Source organism: Panulirus ornatus, chromosome 35 (genome assembly GCF_036320965.1).
Source record: "Panulirus ornatus isolate Po-2019 chromosome 35, ASM3632096v1, whole genome shotgun sequence".
Classification (NCBI taxonomy): domain Eukaryota; kingdom Metazoa; phylum Arthropoda; class Malacostraca; order Decapoda; family Palinuridae; genus Panulirus; species Panulirus ornatus.
Window position 1 is genome coordinate 10,604,687 of NC_092258.1, and position 6,000 is coordinate 10,610,686.

At 46.8% G+C, this 6,000-nt stretch overlaps 1 protein-coding gene across 7 annotated transcripts in view; it reads left to right on the forward strand.

Annotated features, from left to right (window-relative positions):
- Window positions 1-6,000, forward strand: part of Schip1 (Schwannomin interacting protein 1) — a 212,429-nt gene that overhangs the window by 174,681 nt on the left and 31,748 nt on the right. The window lies entirely within an intron of this gene.

Below are 6,000 nucleotides of genomic sequence, written 5' to 3' on the forward strand. Positions count from 1 at the left end.
TAAACCATCACCCCCAGGGAAAGCACGAGGGGGCGGCACCACTCTACCCCCGGACACCCTCTGCCCCCTTGGTGCTGTATCACGCTCTCACACTCGTCTCCGTCGTCGCTCGACCCTCAGAATGGTATCAAACTTGGCCACCATGACGTATGTATATAAAAAGAACTATGTAGGTGGAGGGATGGTGGATCAAGCGATGGAGGGCGGGTATTGCTGGACGCAAGGCGGGTAGGGGAGAGCACTGGTGATAGGCCAGGGGAGGAGGGGACACTGCTAGAGGCCAAGGGGGAGAGGGAAGGCTACTGCTGGGGGCCAGGGAGAGGGGAGGACACTGCTGGAGGAGGCTAGGGAGGGCTCTTGTGGGGGCCAGGCTGCTCCCTGACTGGGGTTACTTTATTCGTAATAAATTTGATAATGATGATAATCTACCGTCTACCTGAATGATAATGAACTGGTAGTTGTAGATGAGTGTAGATGCGTGGAGGTAGAACTCAATTAGGAGTATACCCGGAAGATACCCACAGCATACCTAGAGTATATCTGGGAGCCTTGGAGACGAACTAGGGTTCCACTGAAGGCTTTGCTGAGTGGATGAAGCTTAAGCTTAGCGTGTACGGTAAGTTTGCATTAAGAGAGCGCTGGTGTATGGCTGTGCGCCCTATGGGTACATAGATCGGGGATAGGCAAAAGAATAGGAGCAGTAGAGGATGGATTAACTCACGTAAGATATTTGGTATCAGAGGTTATAGACGTGAGAAGGATGTTGGGTGTAAGGATAGCATTTTAGAAAGACTCTAGGACGAAAGTCTCCTAAAGATGATATGGTTTTTAGAAGGTAAGGTAGATAATAGGTTGGCTGAGGAGATGTGTGGCAGTATAGTGGTAAGTTCATAGAATCTATGTCTGACGCAGTATAGGGTACAAGGACGATAGGGAAACTGTTGATGCATATAGGATTGGATGCTATGAAAGCAGCTTTGTGTATATTGTGTACATGATTCGAATGTGCCAAGTGAAAAAGTGAGAAACATTTACATAAGTGTGGAGGTCCATGTTTCACTCTAATGCACTGGTCATCGTGGGTTGAGGATATGTGTGTGTGGGTGGGGTGTGTGTGTGTGTATATGTGTGTGTGTGCGTATGTGTGTGATGTCAGAGGCTGTGTGTCTGGCGCACCTTAAAGGAAACTGGAGTGGTTGATCGGGTGAAAGCATTTAGTCACTGAAGTCCACACTGGTTTAAAAAAAAAAATTGGCATATGTTACAGTGTAGCTCTGTACCCATTCAGGAGATGGGTACAGTAGCTTATATGACAAGTTACATAGATGTGGCTTGGGTACTTTAAGGTTTCACTGGATGTACGTCAGAGGCAGGCTGATTCAAGGTGTGAATTAGGATCACATGTACTGATGATGTAGAGGGAGGTTAGATGGCGCTTACCCACCCACCAGCGTCCTTATCAGATATGCCGTGAGCGGTCCGGTCATGTAAGACCGACCGACCGGTCAAGCATTACTGTATGTGTCACCTAATACATATCGAGTCCTCACTCAAGCCATGAGTCGACCGTAGGGTACTAATATAAAATTCCGTTAGTTTCTTCGAAGTAAGCGATGTATGTATCTATGGCAACCAACACTGGCGTCGGAGGTCTTCTACCCGTACTATAGCTTGGCCCCCCGGGCCAAGCTGCAGCCTCGCTCCTTTAATCAATCAGGCTGATGGAGACCCGTGGCTCGAAGACCCCCTCATAACCACGCCATCCGCGCTGGTCTGCTACAACTTGGAGGTACTCGCTCAGGATCTTTTCTATTTCCCCTCCGTACACTCCATACTGTCTCTAATGTCTGCAAGTTGTTGTGAATTTAAGCCATTTCTGCTTTACTTTGTTCCTTAATTTGTTTTTGCCTAAGGATAGAGCCGTTTTAAGATTGTTTTCAGCCTAGTTGATGGTTCTTTTTTCCCTTTTTCTTCTTCTTCCCCACTAAGTGATATTTGGACGGGTCCGTTTTCTTTTGGCGAGCGAGAACTCTTTTTTTATTTCTTCTTTTTCGCTCAGGTTTGTAGCTCGTTCCCGCCTCCTTTAGAGAGAGAACCTCTCTCTCTCTCTCTCTCTCTCTCTCTCTCTCTCTCTCTCTCTCTCTCTCTCTCTCTCTCTCTCGTCTCGTCTCGTCTAGACATCACGCCCTCCACCCCCCCTTTTTGACCCACTGAAATGTGTCCTGTTGTGTGTTTTGGTGTGCCACTAGCAGTCGTAAGGAAGGAGGGAAGGGTCCAGCAAGGCCAGTAGTAGTTAGTGATGTCTTCCTTCTCCCTTGGGAGGGGGAAGGGCACCGGCTGAGGCCTCCCCTCCTCCTCACCTTTCCCTCTCCCCCCTCCAGCCACCTGCCACCTGCTCCGCCACCTGGTAAGTGTTTACTCCCCCTCAGCGGTGAGCCATCACAGCTGTGGTGGCGCCATGAGACCCTATCTTCGTGGGTCTGTGTTTACGACACCTCTGGAGAATTTCCTGAGCCTGGGAAGGTGGGAGGACGCCTCATGGGGAATATCCTGAGCCTGGGAGAGTTGGAGGACGCCTCATGGGGAATATCCTGAGCCTGGGAGGGTTCGGGAGGCCAGTATCTCCTGGACATCCGGGGTGTTCGTATCTTCGTCGCCAGTGTCGCCAAGGTCTTGTCTTTATCGTCGTCAGTGTCGCCACGGACTTGACAGCCACTGATATTTTTTTTTATATATTTGCTGTTTCTATGTACCCCAGGCCAGCTGAATAAGCTAGTAATTATAGTAATGATAATGATGATAGTAATAATAATGATAATAATAATAATAGTAATAATGATGATAATAATGATAATAATAATAATAATAATAATAATAATAATAATAATAATAATAATAATAATGATAATAATTGTAATGATGATAATGATAATAATAATGATAATAATGATAATAATAATGATAATTTTAATAATGATAATACCAATAATAATGACGATAATGGTGATTATAAAGGTTAAAAACTAACAGCATATTGAATGAACAACAGTCAAAGGTTTGATATATACAGGGGAAAGACATCCAAGAGTAAACAGGATATGTTTAAGAAGTGGGGAGTGGGTGTCGTCTAACAGTCTGTATATAAACAGAGAAGTTGAGGTTATCATCTGTTATTCCGTTGATTGCTCGTGATGTTCACAATGGTTAGGACGAAGCTATTCATCATCGGTCCGTATGAGCTTGTATGAGTCTAGTACTGTTGTGGTTGTGTGTTTGTGTGTATGAGTGTAAGTGTACTTCTCTGTATACAGCGGACGGGGGAGGGAGTTCTACGCTGGTGTGGGGAGACCCATCTCCTAAATCATCCTTACCATCATACTACTTTTGAAAGCAGTCTCCTCCCTCAGCTTGCTCCACTCACTCACCCACCCATCCTCATATCATAGAAAAAAAAAGTATTTTTTTCTTTACAGCTTTTTTTACTCACAATTTTCGTGTCTTGGTTTCACGTCATTTCCTCTGGTTGTTCTATCTTTGCTTCTTTCGAAGACCTGCTCGCTGTTTTACATCATCATACTGGTTTGAAAACTTAGAAAGTGTGATCAAGTCGCTCCTCCCTCTTTTACTTTTAATAAAGGATATATCTGAGGTCTCTAAATTTCTCACTCTAACTCATCTCTCTTCATTCTGCCACTGTTTCTCCTGGCTTCCTCTGGATTTCCTTCATTAGTTCTCCGTACTTCTTCAAGTGCGATGACCAAATATGAGAGGCATATTGTTAGCTTTGGCCTAATGTAGGACATGAGCACATCCCTCTCTGTATACTTCACTGCAGTTTTATCATTTACCAGTTTTCCTGGAGAAGGATCCTAGAGACGAGTTGGGTATAAAGTTAACTCCTGAGTCCCCCTCTCACACACACACACACACACACACACACACACACACACACACACACACACACACAGGTACCATGTGTACCACGTGTAACTTGTGTACCGTGTGGACGTACCATGTGTGCCATCACGAGTGCTTCACATTCACTTGGGTTGAATTTCATCAACCAAGTACCAGATCAACGTTGGAGGAGTTTGCCTCAGTCCCCTTTTGATTATTTTGATTAATCCTTTTCACTCTTCACTTCCCTGTTGACCTTGGCACGAGGTGCGGCCCTTCAGCACGACGGGACGACCCTTTAGCACCATGGTACGACCCTTGGGTATAAAGAGCGCATCGTCGTGCTCAAGGGTCGTACTTAAGGATCTTGCCCTTCGTATTCAAGTGTTATGCAGTCGTGTTCAAGGGTCGCATCGTCGTGCTCAAGGGTCGTACGTTCGTGCTCGTGGGTCGTACCGTCGTGCTCAAGGGTTGTACTGTCGTGCCCAAGGATCGTACCGTCGCGCTCAAGGGTCGCACCGTCGTGCTCAAAGGTCGTACCGTCGTACCCAAGAACCGTATCGTCGCACTCAAGGATCGTACCGTCGTGCTGTAGGATCGAACCGTCTTGCTCAAGGATCGTACCGTCGTGCTCTAGGATCGAACCGTCGTGCTCAAGGGTCGCACCATCGTGCCCAAGGGTCGTACCGTCGTACTCAAAGGTCGTATCGTCGTGCTCAAGGGAGCTAGAAATGTATGGCACTATCATCCCTGTCTGTTATGTTCCACAAACAGACCCTCTTCCTCCTGCAGTGAAGGGCGTGAGAATACCCACGTCTGTTTTGCCCTGGCTGGCCTCATGGTCTATCGTCTGTGCCTCCTCACACACACACATACCTTATACCCTCAGACACAGTGAGGGGAAGGTCAAGGAGACCACTGTAGCACAGAAGAAGGGGCGGAAGAGGTGGATGAAAAGAAGGTTTTTTTTTATTTACCTCTCGTACGTACAGTCTCAAATTAGCATCAGTGCAATCCTAAGCCAGCGAGACAGGTACATAGCATGTGTGTGTCTGAATTTCGCTTTTTTGTATGCCGTATTGATGACTGTTGTGGTTACGTAGACGTGCGAGGTGGCTTTTGGTATAGAGGAGGAGCGGTCGTGATGGGCGTCAAGGTAGTCATCGAAGTCCTCTGACGTAAGTCGTACAGCCGGGGGTCCAGTTCGTCAGTGAATCATTTCTAACCTTTCCTCCCCCAGCTGCTTTTTATCCTGGACTCTGGCCAAGCTGAGTGGCCATGACTAAGACCTCTTGACCGTCGTGGACCAGCTGTGCTAGGCCCTCCCCCAAACCACCCCTCATGCTCTCTCTCTCTCTCTCTCTCTCTCTCTCTCTCTCTCTCTCTCTCTCTCTCTCTCTCTCTCTCTCTCTCTCTCTCTCTCTCTCCCTCTCTCTCCCTCCCCCTCTCCCCCCCCCCTCTCTCTCTCTCTCTCTCTCTCTCTCTCTCTCTCTCTCTCTCTCTCTCTCTCTCTCTCTCTCTCTCTCTCTCTCAGGAATTCGGAGTCACTCTCCGAATTTGATTTAAAAATATACATTTTTTTTTTTTTAGTCGAAATCTTAAAAATCATATCATACTTCTGGTTAGAATGATATTGATTTTTGTCACTTCTTTTGTTTCTTAAGATACAGTGACACCTGTGGAGGGGTTCATTCCTCCCCACATACCTACCACACACTTGGCACTGTATTTGACTATCTCGACCCAGCAGTGAACCAGAAGGAAGAAAGTGATACACATCAGCTCTGAAAAAAAAATACGTCCTTGGGTTAAATCATTTCAGAAATATCCTCCAAACTTGCCAGAGTCTTCACGCTGATGACCTGAACAGTGCTCTTCCCGTGGTTCCTCCCTTGGACATAGACATTAGTGTCTTCAACTACATGGATTACGTACGACCCATGGTCCTTAAAGTGATTAAGCCCTTAAGCCCCACTGAACCCCGACAGTACGATAGTTCGGAGTTGAATACGTGACCTTTGACCTGACCTGTGTGATCAAGGCGTGACCTTAGGGTCATACCTTCGTGCACAAAGGTCATGTACCGTCGTGCCCAAGGGTTGT